The sequence below is a fragment of the Phoca vitulina genome, unplaced genomic scaffold, assembly GCF_004348235.1.
Source record: "Phoca vitulina isolate PV1807 unplaced genomic scaffold, GSC_HSeal_1.0 scaffold4, whole genome shotgun sequence".
Taxonomy (NCBI): domain Eukaryota; kingdom Metazoa; phylum Chordata; class Mammalia; order Carnivora; family Phocidae; genus Phoca; species Phoca vitulina.
This window is the reverse complement of record NW_022589707.1, coordinates 1,432,146-1,459,930: the sequence shown is the minus strand read 5'-3', so window position 1 is coordinate 1,459,930 and position 27,785 is coordinate 1,432,146. Positions and strand designations below refer to the sequence as shown.

Below are 27,785 nucleotides of genomic sequence, written 5' to 3'. Positions count from 1 at the left end.
CTCAAAGTCTGCTCTAAATTTTCTTTCATTTTAACAATCCTCAATGATGAATTTAGAATTTCATTCTAACCATTCCAAAAAAAAAAAAAAAAAAAGTCCACAGTATGCAAACAAGATGATCGGAACCATGAAGAACAGAAAACCATATATTTTTAGGTCTATTGCAAAAACATCATCTCCTCTACAAAGCCATGGGGTATATGAGAGGAATCCTATCTGGCTCAGTATATCCTTAAAAGGAAACTTAGACCTAGAAACACAGATGTGAGTGAATTCTAGCACAGGGTAGCTGGTTGTTCTCCCAGTAAGAAGTTCAAAAGAAACCTAGCAAGAAATAGAATTAGTGAACTCAATGACATTCTAATGGATGGAAGGATCTGGGAGGTTTGGCGCAACTCTACCAGGTCATTTGGAAGTCCGAGAAGCTGGCTTGAAGCTTGACCCTGGGCTGTAAGTCAGGGAACCCAAGCAAGATTCAGGGAACTGCTTCACAGGAAGCTCCAGGAAAAACAGCTTCCATCCAAGACTGAGGGTTTGAGCGGAGGTCCCGATAAAATGGATGCTACCTGGTCACTGCCCATTAGAACATCAGGGAGCTGTGATTTGATTTGGCATGTTAAAAAGAAAACCACAGGCCCAAAATGACAGCACTTAGGTTAAGGCCCTGAGTCGGTAAACCAAGACTTAATACCTAACCTGACTGCAGTTTCAAACACTCAGAAATGTGACCTTTAACCAGTCAACATGAGAATTTCCTGGTCAGCACTAGAAAATTTAATGATAGACCCCTCCATTTCCCTTAGGGGGGTGACCTAGCCTAAAACACTGGACTCTGCCCTAATAATTTCCTTTTTCAAACTCCCTCTCCACCTTTAAAAATCCTTCCTTTGCTGTAGCCTTTTGGAGCTCCGTCTACTTGCTAGACAGGATGCTGCCTGATTCATGAATTGATTAATAATCTTTAGATCTTTAGAATTTACTTGGTTGAATTTGTGTTATTTAACAGCAGTAAGACCCAAGAAAAAAAATAGTCTTTTACTGTGGGTGCAGGGTTAGCTAGCTTTCTCTCAGAAGCCAAATACAAGCGACATTTTCCTGGCAGGTCCCCATTTCCACCCACCACTGGCTTGAGGGGCAAGGGAGTCCAATTGCAATAAGCTTGCTCTGTGAACGCCTCTACTCTTCAAAATCCTGTGTGGTATCACAAGCCAGAGTGGAGGATGCGTTGAACACCAAATGCTGTTACAAAGGCATAAAAACTTACCCTGAGCTAACTTTGCAAACCGAAGACTGTTTTCAACTGTGACTGTGTCGATAGGATTAATGCAATCCATACGGTTGGCTAGCACATCAGATGAGTATGATGAACTAGCCTCAGTCCCAAGAGAACTGGCTTTTACATCACAGCTTGAGCTGTTCACCTAGAAAGGCTAAAAAAAATAAAAATGTCCTTAGAGTTTTGTTTATTGTGCTTATCACAAGTGCTGAAGCTCACATTTGCATTGCTAATAGCCCTCTTTCAAAGTTTGTTGACATTTCAGCTGATCTTTAATGTGCTTTAATGTTATAACACCCTTGGGCAAAGTCAGTTCCCCAAAAGAAGATAGACAGCCTCTAGGTGCCCCCATGAAAGCTACAGGAACACACAGACCCATGTCCTCATCCACAAGACTGGGTGAGCTCTGTTCTGCCCAAAGCACCATACTCTGGAGCCCAGAAACTGAAGAATCGGGCCCTGCAAATAGGGAAGAGGAGAAAGGCGTTTATACATGTCCTTAAAGGAAAATATGAGGGCATAGAGGAGATTCAAAGGACAATAGTAAGGAAAAGCACAGAAAGGTAAATTTATAATCTGTTCCAGAGAGTAAATCAGGGTATTTTTTTTCTGTAATAGGGAAGGAGGAGAGAGAAGATTCATTACTGACCATCAAGAGGCTTTACAGTAGAGAGAGAATGGTCTACACCTCTATATAAAAGAAATACCTTGCTTCTTAGAATATATATCCTAGATCAAGTTAGGAAAGGGTGATGCTGATAAGGAGCAGGTACTAAATCTGGCACCAGTAAGTTAAGAATAGTCAGGAATGACCCAGCTATGGTTTGGGAATATATGTACAAACAGCTAAATTCAAAATAATAACTCTAATAGAAAATGTTAAATGAAAGAACAATTCAAAAATTTAGAGCAGTATATATCTTGAAAAGAAATCTCATTACGAGAATTCATGCTGGTAATATTTCAATTTTAGAAATTGGGTTTCATATAGGTAGATAGGTAAGATTTAGATGAAGACCTACAATCTAATGTTGATGTTGTAGGGACAGAAAACTTTTCCCTTTTTCCTTCTAGGTTCCTTGGCTGGTCTAATAATTAAATTGACATAAGACAGATAACTGGAGAACAATAAATTTGGGACTTATAGGAGATCCATAAATATATGGGACTCTCTGGCAATTTGGTAGTTGAGGTTTATATACCATCCTGAGCTAAGAAGAAGGGGGTCGGGGTCTGGGGCTTCAAAGGGGAGGGAGGCAATTCACTGGAAAAAGAGAATGGCAAATACTGGGCAAACAGATGTTTGCCATGCCACACAGGTAAGTCTTTCTGATAAAAAAAGTTACCTCTGGTGATAGTTCTCTTCCTGGTACAGAACCCCTATCAAAATTCTTTTAGACAGCTAAGGGGGAGGGAAAAAACTCTTTCTGAGTCTGCTGGGTCCCAATTTCTCCTGCTTGAAATAATCCATATGCCAAAGTGCCATATTCTGGGGTGGCATATTCTGCTCCCCTTCAATGTAAAAATTAAGATCATTCTTTAGTTCAAAATATAAACTGTATTTATATCCCAGTTAAAAGCATGAACATTTAAATCTCTTCTTTTCAATGATGTAGATCATGGACACATTAAATTGAACATATTTCTTTAAGTAATTAAATGTATTCTACCTGGTGGTATGTTAATTATCAGAGATCATTAGCAGTTCAGTGTCTAAAGGGAATTCAGGGTAGTATATTTTAAAAATTGGGGCTGTAGGGGCACCTGGGTGGCTCAGTCGGGTAAGCGTCCAACTCTTGGTTTCCACTCAGGGTTGTGAGGTCACATACACATACTCTCTCTCTCTCTCTCTAAAATAAATAAAATCTTTTAAGAAAAATAAATAAAAATAAAAACTTGGACTGTAGTCCACAGAAGGAAAGTTATTTTATGTTGACCAAGTACAAACACACATAAATACAGTCACTTCACACATGTGTACATAACTGAAATTAGAGCTTCATGAAATAATGCTTAACTCTACTTTGTACAGAACCTGATGTACTCTTATGTTCTGTTTTTTCCATTCTTTTTCTTATTTTTTTAATGCCTATCATGATCTCCAAAACTGAAATGACCATCGACAGATAGATCTCAACCTAAAGTTTGAAAAACATTGCCTTAGGGAATAGCTAGCTGACTTTTTAATTGTGCACTTAGAGGAATTTAAGGAATTTGGGTGGTATTCCCAAGGTCACATAGTAAGCCTTGAAGCAAGCCTGTGTTGATATCTGGTCTTTCAAATTGTAGCCCAATGAGTTTTCCCCAATCCTATGTTGTTTTCAGTGTATGTGGCCCTCCTTCCCTCTCAAATTTGACAAAGTAAGCATTATTCTATGGATACTCCTCTTGCTCACTTTGCATTTTCTCAGGTTTATGGGAACCACTAATTGTACTCAATGTAAACTACATGTTCCTCTGTCTCCCTCTCCGTCTGTTCTTTCTGAGAAGAGTTTATGTAATAGTTTGCCAGTATCCCCTAAAGCAGGCTGGTAGGGAATGATTGACTCCTGAGAAAGACAAGCTCATGTAATCAAATAGTTTAAGTTTTATATGAGTGGGACAAAATACTGGCATCGAAGTGGCCCTTGATATCCCTCCCCCCTTCTGAGGAAGACTGATTCTATTGGTTGTGCTGATCAGAATAATAAGTGGGAAAAGATTTGACGAGCTCAGAGCCCAGCAGTCTTAGTATCCTAGGGCTACCGCAACAAAGCACCCCAAACTGGGTGACTTAAAACAACCAACATTTATTGTCTTAACAGTTCCAGGGGCCAGAAGTCTGAAATCAAGGTGTCAGCAGGGCCATGTTCTCTGTCTAGCTCCTGGTATTAATAGCAGTCCTTGGCATACCCTTGGCTTATAGACACATCACTCCAATCTCTGCCTCTGGCATCACACTGCATTCTGTCTATGTCTTCTGTGTGCAAATTTCCCTAATTTATAAGGATTAGGGTCAACCCTACTCGAGTATAACCTCATCATAACTTGAATACTTCTGCAAAGATCCTATTTCCAAATAAGGTCACTTTCACGTGTACCAGGGATTAGAATTTGAAAATATATTTGTAGGTAGAATCCAATTCTACCCGCTATAGACGCTAAATCAATTTATACTACAAAGGGACTAAACAGATCTAGAAGAGGTGGAGAGGAAAGTGGGATAAAAGGGACGTAGGCCGTAAGACATGAAAGCAAGCAAAAGCAGTATTTTTAGGGGAGAAGACAGGGAGAGAGTTGATTGGCCAATGAAATAGGGGGAGAGACGTGTATGAAGACAACTTTAAGTCATTCTGCTTTGGCTCATGCAACATAATTATTCTTCCATAGACCTCTACAAAATCTTACATTACCTTCCAAGACTTTGTTCAAGTCAGATTTAGGTTTATTTCTGATATTATACTATTGCAGGAAGCAGCCCAAAAGTGACCCAGCATTATTTTAAATATAATAAATGCTGTTAAAGGTCAATTTTATTGTGAGTAGAAGATATATCATTGCATTTTAACCACAGCCTTACAATTATACAGAAGGAAAGAGGACAATAAAAAGAAAAGATGATAATGGTATGGTGATTTTACTGAAAGCAGTGACATTTACATAACTTATTTGCAAATGATTATTGATTCAGTGATATGCATTTACTATTTTATCTAGTAGGCTATATATATTTCTGGTACTGAAAAGTGTGGTTATTTTCAGTTAATAATTGATATTTGAATGTGATAGTGAATGGTTTTTACTAAATTTTTAGATAATTATTACTTTAATTTCTTAGAAACTGTCAGTTATTCATTTATTCATCAAGTAGCAATGTGTGTGTAGCATCTAAAATGTGTTAGCCACAGTTCTTTGCACTAAAAATATAATAATGAAAAATATGGTCAGTCCCTTTATGTTGATAGAGTCTAGTGGAATTAATAAAAATTTCTATTCATGGGAATGCACAGTATGAAAAGTGTAAAACAGTATAAAAAGACGAAAAACAGGATCATATGTATATATGAATACATATTCATAGATATATGAACATACATATATATTCAACTGTAGTTTAACTTTTTAATCTACATTTTATTGCTTTTTTTAGCATTGTTGAGGTGGTAATATTTAAATTGTACAAGGTGATGATTTAATATACATATACATTGTGAAAGGATTTCCACCCTTGTGTTAATTAACAAATCCATCACCTCATATAGCTAACTCTTCTGTTGCTTTTTGATGAGAACACCTAAGTTCTACTCTCTTAACAAATTTCAGTAATACAGTACAATGTTATCATCTGCAGTCACTAGGTCCTTAGACCTCATTCATCTTATAACTGAACGTTTGTACCCTTTTACCAGCCTCCCCCTATTTCCGCCTTACCCCAGCCCCTGACAGTCGCCACTCTACTCTGTTTATGAGTTTGACTTTTTTTCTTTTAGAGTCCACATATAAGTGATACCATGCAGTATTTGTCTTTCTCTGTCTGGCTTATTTCACTTAGCATAATGCCCTCCAGTTTCATCCATGTTGTTGTAATTGACAGGATTTCCTTCTTTTTAAGTCTGAATAATATTCCACTGGGTGTATATATATACACCACATTTTCTTTATCCATTCATCCATTGACAGACACTTTGGTTGTTTCTGTGTTCTTGGTTATTGTGAATAATGCTGCAGTGAACATGGGGGGCGGGATTATAAAAATAATCTCTTTAAGGTAATGATCTCATTTCCTTTGGATTTATACCCAGAAATTGTAGTTCTGTTTTTTTTTTTTTTAAAGATTTTTTATTTATTTATTTGAGAGAGAGAGAGCACATGAGAGGGGGGAGGGTCAGAGGGAGAAGCAGACTCCCCGCTGAGCAGGGAGCCCAATGCGGGACTCGATCCCGGGACTCCAGGATCACGACCTGAGCCGAAGGCAGTCGCTTAACCAACTGAGCCACCCAGGCGCCCTGTAGTTCTATTTTTAATTTCTTGAGGAGCTTCCATACTGTTTTCCACAGTGGCTATGCAAGTTTAAATCCCCACCAACATTGTAGAAGGGTTATGTTTTCTCTACATTCTTACCAGCACTTGCTATCTCTTATCTTTATAATAGCTATCCTAAAAGGTGTGAGGTGGTAACTCACTGTGGCTTTGGTTTGCATTTCCTTCTTGATTAGTGATGTTGAGCACCTTTTGGTGTACCTGTTGACATTTGTATGTCTTCTTTGGAAAAATGTCTCTTCAGGGCCTTTGCCCATTTTTTTAATTTAATTCTTTGAGGTTTTTTGCTCTAGAGTTTGTATGAGTTCCTTGTATATATATATATATTTTTTTTTTTAAAGATTTTATTTATTTATTTGACAGAGAGAGACAGTGAGAGAGGGAACACAAGCAGAGGGAGAGGGAGAAGCAGACTTCCAGCAGAGCAGGGAGCCCAATGTGGGGCTCGATCCCAGGACCCTGGGATCCTGACCTGAGCCGAAGGCAGCCGCTTAACGACTGAGCCACCCAGGCGCCCCTAAGTTCCTTGTATATTTTGGATATTAACTCACTATCAGATATGTTGTTCGCAAATATTTTCTCCCATTCCATAGGTTGTCTTTTCATTTTGTTTATGGTTTCCTTTACTGTGCAGAAGCTTTTTAGTTTGATATTGTCCCACCTATTTAGTTTTGCTTTTGTTGCCTTGCTTTTGTGTCAAATCCAAAAAATCATTGCCAAGACCAATACCAAGGATCTTACTCTCTGTTTTTTTCTAGGATTTTTATAGTTTCAAGCCTTACGTCCAAGTATTTAATCCATTTCAAGTTGATTTTTAGGTATGGTGTAAACTGGGGGTTGAGTTTCATTCTTTTGTATGTGGATGTCCACTTACCATTTGGGTGTTTTTCCTACACCATTTATTGAAGAGACCATTCTTTCACCATTGCATATTCTTGGCTCCTTTGTTAAAAATTAATTGACCATGTACTTACGAGTTTATTTCTGGACTCTCTTTTCTGTTCCATTGATATATATGTCTGTTTTTATGCCAGTTTCATACTGTTTTGATTGCTATAGCTTTCTAATATAGTTTGAACTAAGGAAGTGGTAATGTCTCCAGCTTTGTTCTTTTGTCTCAAGATTGCTTTGGCTATTGAGGTCTTTTGTGGTTTCATACAAATGTTAGAGTGGTTATGTCTCTTCTATGAAAAATGCCATTGGAGTTTTGAGAGAGCTTGCATCCAATCTGTAGATTACTTTGGGTAGTATAGACAATTTAACAATAGTAATTGTTCCAATCCATGAACATAGGATATCTTTCCATTTATTTGTGTTTTCTTCAGTTTTTTCTCTAATATTTTATAGTTTTCAGTGTACTTTATTGCTTTTAAAAAACCGTTTTATAGCATCTTTTTGGTGTCTTTATCAAATTATTAACTAATTCATTTGGTAAAATATGTTTTACACACACACACACGTGTGCTAGCCCCTCTACCAACATTAATATTACTAGATGATAAATGGACAAAGTAAACAGAATAGAGTCCAGAAATAGACACATAAATATATGATACATAATTTGTGACAGAATTGGCCTGACAAATCAGTGAGAAAAGGATGAAAAGATGGTCTTTTAAATAAACTGTTGTGGGACATTCAGGGGTCCATAGGGAAAAGAAGAAAATGATCCCATCTTATACTATACATATAAATCAAATCCAGGTCGATTAAAAACCCAAACATAAAGGCAAACATAAAAGCTCTTATGAACTAAAAAAGGAAAATATCTTTATGAACTTAGACGTAGGAAAGGTTTTGTTAAACATGATTTAAAAAACAAACTAAATTTCCCTGGAACTAAAAGAGCAGATATTAGCATATAAAACATTTCTTAATGTATTAAATATTTGAAATTAGTTACATGAAATTCCTTTTTAATTATTTCCATTTTTGCTCTTCCAATTAATTATCTAATTTAGTCTATAGGAAGCTGTTTGTAGTTGTAAGTAGTGAAATAACAAGCTCATTTCTAGTTTGTTTTTTTTTTTCATTTCTAATTTTAAAGTGTCGTTGGATAACAACAAGGAATCAGTTTTATTCTAGAAACCTTGCTTTAGGAAAGATTGTATTTTTTTTAATTTACTTAACAAAAAGATACAACTTACTGGTTAAAAATAAGCCATCTAAATAGAAAGAGGATCATATACGCTTATCCAGCATAGCAAAAACTGAATCTCGTGGTTATTTTTTTCTTACAGTTATTATTTTTATAGACAACAGTAGGTACTTTTAAAAGCTTTCTGGGTTTTTTTTGTGTGTGTCATTTTGTATTGCTGTGCACAAGAAAACTGATCATGATACAAATAGATAGGCCTGCCCGCAAAAGACCCAGAAACTCAGAGGAATACCCTTGGGAGGGCAGAGCTGCAAATCTCCAGTCATTCAGCAGTTAGATCAGCACTGGGGGCTGGGGGGGAGGGGTGGGGCATGAACCATGGAGGTAGGAAAGTTGCTTTTCACAAAAGAACCTCAAAATCCTTGGGTTGAAAATTCTTCCATAACTGTAACAGAGTGAAAAATTTTTAAACCAAATGGCTGACTAGGACAGGCGATTGCAATGAAAGAAGATGAGATAATTTCACACTACCTTTTCCTTCCATTTCTTTGGACCCATCTGAACTCTGACCATTTAGAGTGTTCTCTTCTTTGGAAATGCATCACGGATAAAGTGACTGTTTTAATTAATAATAATAGCTTACATGTGCAATGCTTTGCACTTTCCATATAATTTCTTTTATTTAATCGTAAGAAGCACCTATTAAAAGTAGACAGAGCAAGTGTCATTTTTTTCCTATTTTGTTCAAAATTGTGCTACTAAATGGTGAGTGATTTGGAACTGGAGGGTATTATGCTGAGCGAAATAAGTCAAACAGAGAAAGACATGTATCATATGACCTCACTGATATGAGGAATTCTTAATCTCAGGAAACAAACTGAGGGTTGCTGGAGTGGGGGGTGGGGTGGGAGGGATGGGGTGACTGGGTGATGGACACTGGGGAGGGTATGTGTTCTGGTAAGCGCTGTGAATTGTGCAGGACTGTTGAATCTCAGATCTGTACCTCTGAAACAAATAATGCAATATATGTTAAGAAAGAAAAAAAGAAGAAGAAGAATGTAGCAGGAGGGGAAGGATGAAGGGGGGGAAATCGGAGGGGGAGAAGAACCATGAGAGACGATGGACTCTGAAAAACAAACTGAGGGTTCTAGAGGGGAGGGGGTTGGGAGGATGGGTTAGCCTGGTGATGGGTATTGAGGAGGGCACGTTCTGCATGGAGCACTGGGTGTTATGCACAAACAATGAATCATGGAACACTATATCTAAAACTAATGATGTAATGTATGGGGATTAACATAACAATAAAAAAAATTAAAAAAAAAAATAGCCTAATTTTACCCACTGATGGAGTCATCTAAGGCATTGGTTTTCAAAGTTATGGGCTGTGAAATCATTTTAGTGGTCTGTGACCAACACTTTTTAAAATATTATGAATTAGAATGCAAAATGTCAGAGTCCACCAAACATTTGAAGGGTAACCATTTTATAAAACTTTGTTTCAGTATTGTTTCAGTTGTGTGTGCATGCAGGGTCCCAGGGAAATAATAAACTTCTTACGTTGATCAGAGTAAAACCGTTTGGAAAACTAACCTAGGAAAACAAAATTCCTTAGTCCCTATTTGGTTTCAGAGTACTGAAATCCTATTAAAGTTCCCTTATTAGGTTAAGGCAGTATTCTCAAACTGTATTCTCTATAAAGTGGTTCTAGGAGATGTTAATAAGTGACCCAGGGGGAAAAAAAGATTTTTTGATCAAAAAAGTTGTAAAAATGTTACGTGCTAGAATCCACCTTTGAACATTCATATAGAACAATTGCAGCATATCAGATGCTCTGAGAAGCCCAGCAGTAATTGAACCCGTTCCTTCAAATAATTTGAGTACATATATTTCATAGCAATTTGTAATCCATCTGTCTGGAGAAAGTTCCGATGATGCACTGCCCTCTACTACAGTGCAGCTCCTGCAGGCAGGTGTCATACCTGTGTCTTATTCAGAAAATGGCTCTGTATTGATATCTGATAAGGTCTTATGTGTTAGCCCATAGAGACGCAAAAAAAAAAAAAAAGTTTTTTTCCTTGTGATGAGAACTCCTAGAATCTGCTCTTTTAACAGCCTTCAAATATACCAGACAGCAACGTTAACTGTAGCCATCTTGTTGCATGTGGCTCATCAGTACTAATTTATCTTATAACTGGAAGTCTGTACTTTTTGACCACCTTCATCCAATTTCCACACCAACATGCCCCACCCCACCCGCAGTCCCACCTTTGGTAACCGCAAGTCTGATCTCTTTGGTTTCTTTTCTTTTCTATTTTTCTTTCTGACTTATTCACTGAGCATAATGCTCTCAAGGTCCATCCATGTTGTTGCAAATGGCAGGATTTCCTACTTCTTTATGGATGAATTTTATATATATACATATATACACACACACACACATATATATATTCATATATATATAATTGATATATATATAGCATAACTGATATATATATATCATAATTGATATATCAGTAGACACTTGGATTGTTTCTATATCTTGGCCATTGTAAATAGAACTGCTGTGAACATGAGGGTGCAGATAGTTCTTCCTTAGACACTGTTTTCATTTCCTTTGGATATATACCACAATTGCTGCTTATTTTTACTGATACATTTTAGAGTGACTTTAGGAGAAAACATGCCCATTCCTCCAAACACTTGCGGAGGAAGCTTTTCTAGAGCGCCTCCAGTATTCAGAGGTCTCTCTCTCATGTCTGTCTTCCTTTTCACCCCACCCAGCCGCCCTGTCTCTACAAACAGCTACACCCACTTTATTCTTCCTGTTTGGTGCATCCGAAGAGTCTAACAGAGTTGTGCCATGGATACTGAATTTCCTACTGCTAATGAAATGGCAGAATGGTTTCTCAAAATTCAGTTTAGGGACAATAAATATCATTTGATGTTTCTTGCATACTCAGGTATATGGATTAAGATTAATTTCTCTGGAGCTCAGTAGTGATCAAACATTTTTGTCTCAGGACTCCATTAAAATCATAAAAACTGAGGACCCCCAAAAGCTTTTATTTATGATTTTACATATCATTATTTAATGTATTAGAAATTAAAGCTGAAACACTGTTAAATATTAATTTATTTTAAACTAACAATTGAAAACCCACTACTTGTTAGCATAACATATATTTATATTTAAAAAGCTTATATTTTTCCAAAACAAAAAAAAAGGATTAATGAGAAGGCATTGTTTCATGATTTTACAAATCTCTTTAATGTCCAATTTAATAAAAGCAGCTGGTTTCTCATAATCAGCCTCTTGTAATCACATGCTGCAAAGCCTCTAGAAAATTCTGCTATACGTTATGAGAGAAAAAGGGGGAAAAGGAAAATGAGATCTTCGTATTATTATGGAAACAGTTTGGTCCAATAGTCTGTGGACCCACCCTCCCCCGAAGGTCCCTAGGAGCTCCAGCTGGCCCCAGGCCATACTGAGAGAACTTTGGCCCTAATACTTTGTCAGGTAGCAGAGGAAGTGGATTTGATGGTAGAGAGTCAGGGGGCAGGAAGAAACTCACTGGCCAACTCACCCCTCAGCCGTCAGGTCCTGCACAGTCCCCTGGCCAAGTGGAACAGAAATCCCTCCTGTTTTAGGGGAAGATCCTGGGAGCTCCAAGCTGAGGTAGAGGTGAAAGAGCAAAGGAGTCATCCCCATATTTGACTCAGCACAGCAAGTCCCCAAAGGACAGCTGATAATCAGGGGAATGTATCTACTACTGATTATAATCAAGCCATGATTTAAAGTAGTAGCTCTTCATAGTGAAATATTTTTCCCCCAAGAAAGAATCCACAGTTAAAATGAAATTGCGATTTGCACATTGCAAATCTTGAAAACAATTCAGTATTTGTAGCCCACTTAGCCTATTTAGCTACTTGCTTTGTTCATATATACTAGTTGTTTCAAATGCCATACAATAACCATATTTGAATAACTCAATAAATATGTATTATTAAATTTGAATTTTATGACACAGAATTTGGTTACTTTTCATATTTTAAAAAGCACAAAATGCATGGGTGATATTTATGTGTATACTTTTCAATAATGTTTTCCGAAGGGGGGCGCCTGGGTGGCTCAGTCGTTAAGCGTCTGCCTTCGGCTCGGGTCATGATCCCAGGATCCTGGGATCGAGTCCTGCATCGGGCTCCCTGCTCGGCGGGAAGCCTGCTTCTCCCTCTCCCACTCCCCCTGCTTGTGTTCCTGCTCTCGCTGTCTCTCTCTGTCAAATAAATAAATAAAATCTTAAAAAAAAAAAAATGTTTTCCAAAGGACTCTTGGAGAAAACCTCAAGAGGATTATTTCTCTGGTCGGGGTGGGGGGTAAACAAAGAATAGGTCTCAATGAGATAAGCAGAAACACATCAGAAGATCTATTTTCTTTTGATTCATGTTCAAATGGGCTATGACACAAAACAAAAATGCTGGAAACATCCAAAAGAAAAGTTCACATTTCTTCTGCTTTCTCCCAAGTCTGGATGGAGTTGGCAGCGTAGACTCGGATGAAATCTTGCAGTTAGTCTGAGCAGCTCGTTAGGAGAGCCAGACTGTTCTCAGCTCTCTGCCTTGCCCGAAGGCTGGCATACCCACACGGAAGCACAGGCAGACTCCTTCTTGTGGTGAGCTGAAGTGCTCACCCCAGCCCCCACCTCCGCCCTGCCAGATTCGTATGTTAAATCTTAACCCCCGTACCTCAGAATGTGACTGCATTTGGAGATGGAGTCTGTAATGAGGCCATTTAGTTAAAATGAGGTCATTAGGGTGGGTCCTAATACAGTGTGACTGGTGTCCTTGTAAGAAGAGGAGATTAGGTGCAAGTGCACAGAAGAAGGACCATGTGAGGACAAAGAGAAAATGGCCACCTGCAAGTCAAGAGAGGCCTCAGAGGAAAACCAAGTCTGCTGACACTTTGATCTTGGACTTCCAGGCTCCAGAATTGTGATAAGTTTCTGTTGTTTCAGCTGCCCCGTCTGTGGTATTTTGTTATGGCAATCCTAACACGCCAATACACTTCCTTTCACTCAGATTCTGAAATGACCAGGGACCACGGGGCTCTCATGGGCAATTCTAGTTTATCTTCTATTTTTTTTCATCTGTGTCAAAAATAAGATTACTTTTTAAAAAATAGGGAGCATATTTACTTGTTTCAAGAGTCAAAAATTAGAGAAACACATACAGTGAAAACTTTTCTCTTACCCCCAACCTCCATCTGTCCCATAATATCTGTTACGAATTTATTTTTGTAGAGCCTTTCTATTATGATATATTAGACATCTTGGAAAGTACCCAAGATCAAACATGCATAACTCAGTGATTTATCCCAAGCAATTACTCATGTAACCACCACACAGATGAAAAAACAAAATGGAACGTTACCGGCCGGTCTGAAACTAACCCTCATGTTCCCTCTGAATCCCTACTGTTCTATCCTCCTAAAAGTATCTACTATCCTGACTTCTAACACCAGAAATTTGGTGTGCAAGTTTCTTTACTTTATGTAAATGGAATCCTGCCTGGACCATGTGCCTAGATGGCTTGTACTTGGTATGAAGTTTGCTAGATTCATGCATGTGGTTGCACATAGCTCTAGTTGATTTCATTGTTTATAGTGTTCCATGGTATAAATATGCCAAAGCTTAAATGGTTGATGGACACTTGGGTTGTTTCCAGTTTTGAGCTGGTCAAGTAATGCCATTGAACATTCGTGTTCATATCTCTGAGCACACATGAGCATGGTTTTTTGTTGTTGGATCTATTCTATGGAAGAGTAGAATTGCCGCATCAAAGACTACATGAATCTTCAGCTTCCGTAGACAATGGCAGACATTTTAAAAGCAATGTTACGAATTTACATGTCTGTCAGAGTGATTTAAAGTTCATTGTTCCACATACCAACACTGGGTAATGTCAATTTTTAAAAATATTTTCAGCTATTGTCGTACTTGTGTAATGGTTGGGATTTCAACATACGAATGCGGGGAAATACAGCATTCAGTCTCTAGCACGGTCTTCTATGTCAAATTTAAGATGTCTTTTCCTACCTGAAAATCACAGTTATTCTCCTTGGTTATTTCCTAGTTGTGTTATTTTGTATTTCATTTTTAAATTTACATTTCACCTGGAATTGTCTTTTGTCCATGGTATAAAACAGGTATCACACTTCATTTGTTTTCCGTCATTTCCTAACACCATTTATTGGCAAGTTTTTCCTTTTTCTGCAACATTTTTCTGCCATCTGTGTCATAAGTTAAGGGTTCATACAAAGTGGGTCTGTTTCTGGATGCTCTCTTTTATGCTATTCCCTCATTCTAGTTTTCTTTCTATCATGGAACAATATTACTAATTACTTTAGCTTTTAAAAGTTTTGATATCCAGTGGAATTAATCATCCCTCCACTTCCTTCTTCTTCATATGTGTCTATAGATTCACATACCACCATTTAGACCTATAATGGCTTTAAAAAATAGCTATTCCTCCTCCTCTTGCTCAAATGATTTGAGGTTAACTCCCTAGCTCTAGTGTCTTGGAAATCTGAGAAGAGTGGAATGTCAGCTATGTTTCTAGGCACGTTGCATATGCTAAAAATGATCCTGATTGATAAGCTGCGTCTGGTTTGGAAAGACTGTGAGTAAAATACATATTTTGGGGGCTTCCCTGAGTCTGCTGACCAAATTAACCCCTAAACCATCATTTTGCCTTCTGTTTCCTAGTCTTGTGCATATGAATCACCTGGGACTATTGCTAAGCATAGATTCTTTTGAGGAGGTTCAGAGTGGAGCCCACAAATCTGCATTTCTAACAAGCTTTCAGATGATGCTGTCCCAACAGCACTCTTGGGCCACTGGGGCTTTTATTTCTCTATGCCACATCATTTTAATAATAATATAACAAATTGCATTCCTCTGGTTCCATCAAAATTAGCAATCCTGGAAACTTGAGCCACACTTAGATTCTATTAAGTTGCTTCCAAGTTCCCGGCATTGGCCCAAGTGTGACTGCAAACTGGTTTTTCGCCTGCCTTCTAGCATTTGCCAGGGCCCTTCTACCCTGTTCCTCCTGCTACTTGGATGTCTCTGGCACTTTCCTAGGACAAACATGGGGTGTCCAATGTTCAGGCCACTACCATCACTTCAAGTGAACAAAGTCACTTGAATCAGGTTTTCATTGCATCCTTTATAGTAGTGACTTGAAACAATTAGAGTCTCACCACATTCTATTCAAAATCACTCCTTTCTCCCAAAGCCAGGTCCGCTATCTAGTACCAAGCTTAGCCCCCCAGGTCTCTTCTTCCCTTAGGCTCAGAAAACTCCATGCAAATACCACTTTGACAAGCCACTCCTTCACCCGTCATTCCCACAACAAGCTCACAGAACCACTGGAATCATGGAGCGATTATAGTTTAGGCTCTTAAATTGAGATCCTCACAGATGCTGTAATATAGCGTTCCTGCTTGGGTAAAGGAAAATAATAACCAGTGTTTAGTGAGGGCTGGGAGAAGCAGATGAATGACCTGATGGAATGCATTTGCCAGCATGTGTAACTGATGAATGAGTAGGACAAGTCAGGGTTCTAGGAAGGAGCTTTATGCGACCACTGGCAAAATCTAAAGCAGCAAAAGGCAAAGAAACCCAATGCATGGCAATATGATTAACCAATGAGATGGGTCTGGCTTCTGGTAATGGTGTTATTAAAAAGGTTCAGCTATGTTCAGTTAAAACACCTCTCTAACTTTGGATTGCAGAAAGTAGCCTGCTAAATATGAGACTATTCCAAACAGACAAGAAAATGATTATATAATAGTGATGCTAATATGAAGTATTTGATCAACATCAACTGGAATATTTCCTATCCCAAACAAAATAAAAAACAGGATGAGCCCACCATCCTGGGGTCAGAACAGAAGAGGCAGTGGTGGTTTGGTTCTTCCCCTGTGGTGCTCAGGGGCTCTCTCTGTCTGTCAAAGATGCTATATCCACATACATTAGGCCCTTTCTTATTTTTGAAGCCCTAAAAATAAGCTTTTTCCTTTCTTCCTATAAACCATGGTTATAAGTAGAAGCTCATATGCAGGTAATTCTTGAGGACAACAAAAATCTAGTTGGTGAGGCTAACTAAGAATACCAATTATACATGGGGGGGTAGGTAATGAACCCAGATTATGGAAGTCCAGTGCATCCCCTTTTTGTAAAAAGTCTTCTGAATCAAGTGTATTTTGATTCTATATACTTCTTTCTCCTTCTCAAATCTAACTTGTTCATACCCCAGATCTTCTACCTGGCTCCTTGAGAAATCTGCATGTTCTTTCTAAAAGTTTGTTTGTATTCCCTGCACTAAACTTCTCTCTTCTGCCTGCCTCAACATTTTCTCTCTTGTTATCCCTGGACTGTACTGAAATGAAAACATCCATTTCTCTCTCTCTCTCTCTCTCTCTTGCCCTCCTTCTAAATGGTTGTGTTTCATTTTGATCTATTGTACTTTCTAGACCAAGGACATTTGATATTTCCCGGAGAAGTCAGGTACCTCTCGTATGCCCATCTGAGATGAGCTAGCATGTTCACTTAACAGATGCACAGAGCATCGGTGCACAAGATGGTGAAAAGGTGCACGCATGGAGAAGAGACCCCACCTGACACCGCTGGTTGGCATTGTAAACATCGCAATCTGTGAGCCGTGCCCCAGAGCCCACCTTCTCAGAGGGCCACGGTATCTGGGAATGGCATTGTTAGTAATGTGTTCTATAGCCTTCCAATAAAAGACTTTAAATAAAGGGAGAACTTTTTTATCAGGTAATAGTAAAACATTTACTTCGACATGCACTTGCTTTAACCAGCTTGAACAAATTTGTTATTCCCAGTAGATTATTCTCATTGGTAATTCCGTAATAAAAGATTCTAGATATGATGCATTTTAGTCACTGGCATTATATTTTTTACTTCAGAATCTCACTAATCGAATATTCATTATCTAATTATAATTAAAGTGCACAATTCCCTAAAGAATGCTTATAACGATTTAAATGAATATGGACTTAATTAAAGGAATTAAATTAGGGGATTAATATCATTCAAAGGGGGTAAATTTTATTCTGAAAGAACTACAGAAATGGAATACCAAGAAAGAAAAAAATAGGGGAAGGCAACAGAAAATTAGTAAAAAGAAACAAAACAGATCCCCAATGTGCTCTGATGGAGGAATATCATAGTAACTTAATTATCTTTATTTATGGAAAAAATAAATAAGACACGAGTCATCTAGCAAGCTCCTTGAAGATGGGAGCTATGACTGGTCTGATACGATTAATTTTTGCCTTCCCGACCAGACCAATGGTAGAGCCTGAAACCTAGTGGACTCTCAATGTCGTTAAATGAATAAGGAAGCAGAATCTGTCTCAGAATTTTAACAAGTTCATGAGTCCTTTTTCCAGTCAGCTTGTAGATACACTGTTTAAAGGAATTCATATTTGTATCTAGTTCGAATGTGTACACTTGAGGTAGAATGTTGGTTGATAGTTTGAGGCTGATGAGGCTGTCCCGGAGGCAGCCAGTCTCACGGGCAGAGCTGGAAACTGGTGAGGTGTCTCTTTCTCTCATGAACTCTTTCCTGCTACAGACAGAGATCATCCCTCATTACCTGGGAGAAAGCATGAACCTAAAGCAGAATTAGGCTTCTTTATACACGTGTTGAGTTTGTGTTCTAGTCATGCTAAACATTAAAAAGGAAATGATTTGGAGCCATTTGTTGGACAGTGTTGTAAAGGACATTGATGAGTTTAATAATAGTTAACATCAAGTGAACTGTAGGAAGCTGCCATTTTTATGTCAAACACAGTTGAATTTCACATAGTTAAACCTAATATTTATTGAATGCTTACTTTGTGCTAGCCATGGTGCTATGTAATTTACCAGATGTTAACTGATTTAAATTTCACCCACCCAAAAAACTTTTAACGGACAAGGAAATCGAAACTTAGGTAACTTGCCCAACGTGGAAGGAGGACCCTCTTTTCTTAAGCGGAATACCATCCTGCCCAGGAAAAATATCAGTGTTGTAAATGACGCTATCAAAATCTGGCCTTCCAGTCACTTAATTATGTCAACAAAAATGTGACAGTGAAATATACCATGGTTAATTCACAATGCAAATTGTCTGCTTTTTAAAAGGTGAAATTTACTTAAAATACAGAGATGATTGTCACTGCAATACCAAGGTCAAGTCCTGTGGCTACAAAAATGAGTAAGACATGATCTTTATTCAAGGAAAGGAGGTCACATTGAAGTGTGGAGGACAGAGAATTATAAAACCTACTATATCATTAGGGTTATATTTTTGTGGGCCCCAGTTTCCAATCCAAAAACAAAGCTATATAGTAGGAATGTACTGTAGAGATAAAGAGAGAAAAAATTGAAACCAAGAAAGTCCCAGAAAACTCCTAATCTCTGTCAGCCACAACTCTATTGTCTACATAAATAAATTACAATGGAAGTCCAGAGGAAGAAGCCATTAATTCATTTTGGAGACACCAGGGAAAGTTTCACAGAAGAGATGACAGCTGGTCAAGGCCTTAAGAATGAGTGGAATTTTAACAGACAGGTGAAATAGGAAGCACATTCCAGAACAGGGAACATGTGCGGAGGAAGGTATGAAAGTAAACAAAATTGAGTAATAATAAATGGCTCAGGTGGCAAAGAGTGGATGCCACAGTATATTCTATATTCCCGGAGCCCTCAGAGCACATGGAGTATTTAAACGGGCTCATTGTGAAGGGACCAGGATTGGGAACTTGAACTTGGTCCTAGAAAACAATAACAAGCCTCCAATGCTTTGTCCCTCTTGAGCTGTAATCTTCATAGTGTGAAGGGTACAAATCTTACACATACAGCTCAGTTGTTTTTATGTATTGAAATAGTTATGAAATTCTTGCCTAGATCAAGATCTAGAACAGGAACATGGCCAGCTCCCTAGTTCCCTTGTACCCTCTCCTAAACAGTCCCCACAAAGTTTACTCTTCTAACTTATATTACCATAAGTTATTTTTGCCTGTTCCTGACTGGTCTTATCAATGGAGTCATTCAGCATGTACTCTTCTGTGTTTGGCTTTTTTTTCCTCAATATTTTGTCTTTGAGATTTACTATATTTTTATGCATAGTGGTGGTTCATTTTATTTCATTGTTGTGTCTTACTCCATCATTTTTTTTTCCCATGGAAGGAAAATTAATTTAGTGGGCTTTATTACAGAAGCCCAAGCGTTGTCTTATACTAGTTGGTTAAGACACACATATCTTCGAAGACTTTATTTATTTGAGAGGGAGAGAAAGAGGGGGCATGCAAGAGCAGGGGGAGGAAGAAGCAGACTCCCCACTAAGCAGGGAGCCTGACACTGAGCTCCATCCCAGGATACTGGGATCATGACCTAAGCCAAAGGCAGACACATCCCAGGACCCTGGGATCATGAGCTGAGCCAAAGGCAGACACTTAACCGACTGAGCCACTCAGGCGCCCCTTGACACACATATCTTTGATGGGAACAAGTATACAACAGCAGATACAGCACTGGTAGTTAAGATGTTAAGGACTCACCAATATTCTCTATTTGTCTGTCTCTTAATCTCATCTGTTAAGCTCTATAAATGATCTACCATGAAAGCTGCATTTGAAAAGCCATTGAAAGACAAAAATCATGCTTCACAGAATGGTACAATGCAAAACATTATTTCTCAGAATATTAATATGTGTGCTGGGGGAAAAAGTCCATTTTCCAGAATGCTGGGTTAAAGGTAAATACGTTTTACTCAGTGTAGAAGGATTGTCATAGTCTTTGTTATGCTCATTGGTATTTTGTGTCCCCAAGAGTGAAATAAAGCATATATGTAGCATTTCCCACACTTGGGAAATCAAATATCTCTTTTCCCCCAGAAAACTGACTACCCTCTCCCAGAATTAATGTTTCCCCAAACTCAACAGAAAAAGTGATATACAACTGTATGGACTTAACTGTGAATTACATCATCTTCCACCAAAAGTCACGGTAAAATCCTAACCCCCAATGTGACTATATTTGGAGATAGATAGGACCTTTAAGGAGATAATTAAGATTAAATGAGGTCATAACAGTGGAGTCCTAGTTCCGTAGGATGGGTGTCCTTATAAGAAGAGGAAGAGACACAGAGCCAGCTCGAGCTCTCTGTGTGTACATAGGAAAGACCATGGGGGGACCTAGAGAAAAGGTGGCTCTCTGTCAGCCACAGAGAGAAGCCTCACCAGACAGCCCTGCTGGCCCTTTGATCTAGACTTCCAGCCTCCGGAACTGCAGGAAAATAAATACCAGTTTCAAGCCCCCCATCCTGTGGTATCTTGTTGTGACAGCTCAAGCAGACTAATGCAACAACCTCTAAGTCAAGTAAGAATCAGTCATCACCGTGTTGGGCATCTCAAGGAAATAAACGACTAAATCCTCCCAGGCTTGTTTGTATCCCTTTCCTGTTTCATTTTCAGATGATTTGCAAACTGGACGCTCTGCCCCATCAGAAGAGTGTGGCAACTTCCCCTTCTGGATCCTCCCAAGAGCAAAATGAAATCGCACAAACAAGACACTCACATGTTTTATTCTTTCCATAAAACTGCCGCTAAATTGAGTTTTGTATTGTTTAAGATCTGCATCGTCCCTCACTCCTTTCTCTGATGGTATTTGTGATTCCTCAATTAATAGCAATGGATATTTACTGCCTTTCTTCTAAGGGGAGGATTTATATGACTTTTAATTTGTGTAAGTTGGACTACATCATAAATGGTTCACCCTCTAAATTACAAAGTAAGCTTGCCAATAGAGATGACCTTGTTTATTAAAATCTAATTAACAGAAGTTTTAGAATGTCCCTGAGAGGGTTACTGAATTTCTGTTTTTCTCCAAACCCAATAAACATCCAAGACCTAGATGGCTAGAGTGAACCACAGAGCTCAGAACCTCACTGTGAAATTATCTAGTTAGTGCTTCCTTCAGCCATTTTCTCCAAGAGTGCATTTCTCCATGAATCGTTTCCCAAAATATAGTGGCTAGCCTATTTCAGAGGTCAGGTGTATCTCACTTGATTAGTTATGATTTGAAGAAAGCGACCCAGGTGCTCTTTGCTCCTAGGATCTGAACAAGAGGTTGCTGAACTTGTTATTTACATTCCCCGGCAATGGGCAGAATGTCCTCTTTATGTGCCACTTTAAGTCATTCTCTGGACAAAGTTCTATGCTATCTATATGCTATTTGTATACAGAAGATATGCATGAGTTTTGCTTCCAAGCTTGGATAATAATATGGGCAAATGGATTATAGACATATGTGATAAACCATAATTAATTGACTCAGTCCCAGCCTTTGAACAAAAAATTTCAAACTCCTATAGTCTTAGGATTATCCTGTCACTTCTTCCATTTGTCATTTCTCATCCCAACTTTAAAACAAGAGTTTGTGGTTGGTCTCTCCTCTCTCATTTTCCATTTGGTGACCAATCACTGAAATTTTTCTTCATTACTTCCTGGAAGGCTTCGAGATATGCCCACCAATGATCTCCATATTGATATAGCTGATGTGCACGTTTTTAAAATACTAGACATTTTTTGCGATATTTAATAGAATTAACTGCTTTTTTTCTCTCCCTGAAGTTCTCTACTCCCTTGCCTTATCTTACACATAATTGTTCTGGCTCCCTTCCAGATTTTAGATAGTTTATTTTCAGTTTCCTTGGGTCGTCCTTCTTCCTTCATGCTTGAGACTAATCACATTCTTAAGGCTCTTCCTGTGGCTGCCTTTGGCTTTACCTTAGTCACAGTTACTGAGAAATGTTTTAGAGTTTTATTTTTATTTGAACCATCTCATCCTGAGGAGTAAATGTTTTTCATTACCATTGCTGAGGCCTTTTTCGCATGTCTACGTTTCACAGCATCTTCAAGATATTGATAACATAAAAAAAAATATTGATCATCTTAAGGGCCCCCCAGAGTTCAGAGACAGGTAGAGGAAACCACTTCTACCTTCAAACAATCTTTGGTGTCCACTAGGGGAACAAAATGACCTGCTGAGATGAAGTGGGAATGACAAGGTATGTCAAAATGATGTGATGTTTGTAGAGAAAAGATTGTGGTAGAATCGATATAAGAGTCATTTCTATGGATTTGTGTTACTTGGAGGGGGCTTTAGAAATAGCAACAGGAAGAAAAAGCAATGCTTCTTAGTTAAAAGAAGAATGCTTATATCACTGAAAAGCAGAGCCTTTTAAAAAGGACAGGCAAATCCATAAAATAAAAATTCAAGGTATATTGAACTGGCTTCTGAGGCCAGATTCATCAGAACTAAATGCTCTTTGGCAAAGATCAATCTGTTTAAGTAAAAATTTAGGGAGTAGAGAGTCTGATGATTGTTTTTCATGATTGGAAAGCTCTATGGGGACAGTGAAAGAATACTTTACACACATAATAAGATAAAAATTCGCTGTTATAAAAATCAGCCAGATTTAGAAAGTCTTTCATACCCAAGGAAGGGATCAGAAATTAGGTTTCTCCTGTTGTCTTGGAGTTTCAGTACTGGCTCCAAGGCTATGAACTAAGCATAGGAGACCCCCACATTGTAACTCTGGGGGCAGCTCTGCCAACCTACCCCAGGTGATATAAGAGAAGCTTAAAATTCCTGGAAAAGTCTAAGAGACCAGTGGGAAAGATTTATTTGCAGAGTTGTTAGCGTATTCTATCTGTCCCTAACCATCACCACCATCATGAGAGCGGGAAAGGAGGAACTTCTGGGGAATGAATCAGAGAGCTTGCCCTGTGTCTGCTGGAGTGAAAAATGATGGCATGGACTCACATCAGCCTGGAGGAGCCCTGCGTGGCTTCAAGGAGGGGACATGGCGTATTGTCAACGGCCTCCCCTTTCAGAGTTCCAAGAGACAGGAGTGCATTGTGGGCCAGATATACAACCTATGGAATGAAGCCAGCCCTGCAAAATCTTGAAAGGAACCCACGCCAGGGCCATTGAGCCAGGAGCGAGACTGAAGGTGATCCTGCAAAAGCAGAGGGGAAACATCAGTGATCAGATACATGTGCCTTTCTGATCTCTGCATTTGTCTGTTAGTTACTAATGAAGCTTCAGGAATACTGAAGGAACGCAGAATATTCACCCTAATTTTTAAAGGTACATGAGGCTAATACAAGTGAAGGTTTTCCCATTGGCTACTTTTGAGATGCCAGGAGTTGACCATGAGCTGCGAGATGAAAATACATGGAAATTTAAGTATGCTTCATATCAAGGGCTACCTCCTTGCTAACCATATAATAATTATACAATGTGAGGCACAATTTTCAAAAACACAAGGAACTCTTGCTTAAGGGAATATGAGTGTAGATAGATGAAGTAAGCTGTAAATAGTCCAGACTAGTCCCCAATCCAGTGAGACAAATTTGCTATGTGATAAAAACATAAACTCTCCTACCATTTCTAGAAAAACAACTGAAATTATTTTAGCAGAATTTAAGAAATGTAAGTAAACATGCATGCATCTCCCTTTTTTTAGCTTCTGGAGTTGTGGAGATTGGTTTGTTTTGCCTAGTTCAGCCACTAAGTAAGTACCTTAGACCAGGCATAGTTTTATTCCAAATCTGTTACCTCATCTGAAAAATAAGGGTGATAACTAGATCATCTCCGAAAACATAGGCTGGATACTATATTAATAGTTTCTGGGGAAACTACATAGAACCACAAATTCCTGTGCTCAAAAGCTACCAATGACCTCACCCCTTGAAAAACAGACCTAACATTCATTACATTTGTGCCACACATTTAAGTTAGCCAAATTTGTTCCAACGATTATTACTTGTTGTTCTAGAATTACAAAACAAACAAGCAAACATTAAGTGGAATCAGAGAACTACAGAGGAGGAAAAAAAATATTTTCCTCTACCTAGCATAGGATCTCCAGTTGGGGTCCTCTAAATTAGACTGGCCAGAGACAGATTAGCAAGAGAAAAACAAAGAGAAGTTTAGTAACATGTGCATGATGCATGTTCACATCAGAGCACTCAGTGATGAATAATCCAAAAAGATGGCTAGAACTTAGACTTATATACCATCTTTTTTTTTTTTTTTTAAGATTTTTTATTTATTTATTTGAGAGAGAGAGAATGAGAGAGAGCAAGCACATGAGAGGGGGGAGGGTCAGAGGGAGAAGCAGACTCCCTGCTGAGCAGGGAGCCCGATGCGGGACTCGATCCAGGGACTCCAGGATCATGACCTGAGCTGAAGGCAGTCGCTTAACCAACTGAGCCACCCAGGCGCCCAGACTTATATACCATCTTAAGCCAAAGGACAAAGGGATTTGGGTTTCTGGATGGGAGGCAAGTTATGAAAAAGGGACCAGGAAAGTATGGTAAGCAAGAGTTGTTTAGTAAGATTTGTTTTCCAGATTAAGTCAGTACTTTCTCCATTAAAAAGAGTTGTTGAGAGTCCTTCTTTCAGGTACAGAAGAGGGAGACCTGTCTACAAAAGGAAATGTCCTTTATGAAAGGAACATTTGTGCCTTTTCCAGAGCTTTTCCTGTTTCTACTGATCTCAGTGATCTTTAGTTCAAAAGGATTTATGTAGGAAAGAAGCATATTTTTTGGAGTTGCATATTCTGATACCCTTCAGAACCAAGATATATCATAACTTATCTTTACAAAGAAACAATAGCCTAGATAAATTTAGCAGCTTACTTTTATGTAAAAGAAGGGTTAAATTAGTACTATAGTCTTTCAAATCTAATTCTTTCCACTATATTAATTATATATGAGACTTCGAATTGAATACTACTTTCTAAAGAAGAAATAAAACCTCAATTAGAGGAAAGGAATAGTAAAAGTTTTTTCAAGAACATTCAAGGAACTCCCATTATGAGAAGAGTTTTCTGTCTCATCTTTTACCATTGATAGTAAGCACATACTAATTACTATTTTAGGACTGTGCCTAGTAACTTCTATGTTTATTCATGTATTTATTCAACCATGAAACATATGGAGTGAGCTACTTTTAGGTGTCTACAGTATTTGGTTTATAAAATTGCATGAGACAATACATATGGCCTCAAGGAACTTGCATTCCAGAAGGAAAATCAAAGAATAACATTCTGCATAGAATCCTGAGATGGTTACTAAGGGTTTTCTAAGAGATTCTAAACTGAAGAGATAATTGTCTTGCATTTATAAAAGGCCTAAGCTATTCCCACTGAAAAGGAGTAATTGAATCTGTAATTATTTTCATTTCATAGGGGACCTAGACATGGATTCTAAAGATCTGATTGTGATGGTTGTTTTCTTAATTACTCTAATTGCTTTGTAGAGAATACTACCTTTCATCCATTGAGAAAAGCTCAATAGTCAATAGTGACTGAGGACACCATTAGAAGTACTTTAAAAGTTCTACTTTATCATGTATCAGACTGTTGGCTGTTTATTTCAGCTTCTGATGGTCCAGCCATGCTGAGATAGCCCCTGTGTGTTCTAGGAACAAAGGCATTGACTTCTGGTCATGATTTTTGTCAAGGAACATAAAGAAACTGGCAGACCTGCTCCATGCTGACAGTAGGGCTGCCCTTCTAAGAACAGGTAATCCCCTCACCTCCATATAGTCATTTCAATTCCTCCCTCTCCCCAATCCAGCCTCCACAATTCATAGAGATCTGGTTTCTGAGTAGCCCTTTGTCTCATTCCATGGATGGAAACAATGGTTGTCACATTATTCCCTGGAAGCAGGTTCTAATAGGGGCCAGGATAGAGGGATAGTATTAGTTTCTTGTTAAGGGAAAAGGGGGTGGGGTGCATCCCCAGGCAGAGAAAATGTCGAAAGACGGAGTTGATGACAAAAAGAAAAGACAAAGAATAAAAATTCTCATTTAATTTCAAAAAAATGTTTTAACTAGAACTAGCCTTGACTTAAATTTATTGGTTTCCCATATTTCTTATGCACATTAGGTATGAACTAATACACGGGTAGCATTTGGCATTATACCCTGAAGAGGCATTTCATTCCTGGGTAGAGTCACTTTGTGTATTGGATGTGTTCCTGAAGAATTATTTGGGAGTCAAACTTTGTCAGGTTCAACTGTATGCATATCCCTATTTCCTGTACTTCCAAAGTTGCAACGATTAAATGAGATCATCCATGGGGAAAGCACTGTAAATATTTTAAAACTATACAACTGTAAGTTATTTATGTGCTTTTTGATTCAAAAGATGGAAAGACTAAGAATGCAAAGGTTTTTTGATAAAAATAACTACTAATGAATCTAACATTTTTAGTGAAACTTATTAGAAGAATATTAACTTTCCAGAAAAACTCAGGAAAATTTTTGTAGGGTTTTACCTTTTGACCTACTTTTTCTGATTACTCACTAAGAAAAAGGTATGTGTCTGGGGATAGCTATTAAGAGGCAGGAAGGATGGAAAGATACAAACACAGGTAATGTGAACATATTTTTTTAATCAAAAATCACACAAAAGATTACAAATAGTTTAGAAATGAGATGAAGATATGCTAAAAAGTATTGGCATTTCCAGGATATTAATTGCAAATGGTGACAGGTGAACAGAACTTTATTGTTAGGCATGTCCTGAAAAACCCAGGATGTTTGGTTTTTGAGGAATGAGGTACAGTTCCTATTTTAAAGATAGTTTGGGACAGTGACAAGCATAGCAGGCTGGGGTCAAGGGTACAAATGCTGAATAAGGAATGAGGGTGAGACTTGAACATGGGTAATATTGGTGGAGTGTCCTGCGCCATTTTAAAATCTCGTCTCCTGTTAAAGAATGCTTACAGAAACCAAGGGTGAGAACAGACTGAACGAGGGTGTTCAGGGGACAGTGTTCTGAGATCCTATTTAGGAAGCAAGGTTAGTGGAATATGTAAATGTTGATACAGGGTAAGGCCCCTAAAAAAAGGAGTCAGTGGAGATTCTGTAGCCCCAGGTACATATTCACAAAGCCAGGAAATAGACCATTTCGTACTTCCACGTGCTACCACTTCCAGTGACATGTGTAGAAAGGAAATGCCTTTCCCATTGAAAGCTGGTATTCACAACTGTCTACAGTCCTTTTTTTTTTTAATGACTATTGAAATATAATTTACATGCCATAAACATTCACCCATTTTAAGTATATGATTTAAGGAATTTTAGTAAATTTACTGAGCTGTGCAAAAAATGACCTCAGTCCCAATTTAGGACATGTTCATTACCCCTATAAGATTTCTGTTTATCATAAATCCTTGTTCCCATGCCCAGGCCCATGCAACCACTAACCTAGTTTCTGTCTCTATAGCTTTGCCTTGTCTG

At 38.3% G+C, this 27,785-nt stretch overlaps 1 protein-coding gene across 4 annotated transcripts in view; it reads left to right on the top strand.

Annotated features, from left to right (window-relative positions):
• The window catches only part of CNTNAP2 (contactin associated protein 2), a 1,915,205-nt gene that overhangs the window by 1,536,500 nt on the left and 350,920 nt on the right, over positions 1–27,785 (top strand). The window lies entirely within an intron of this gene.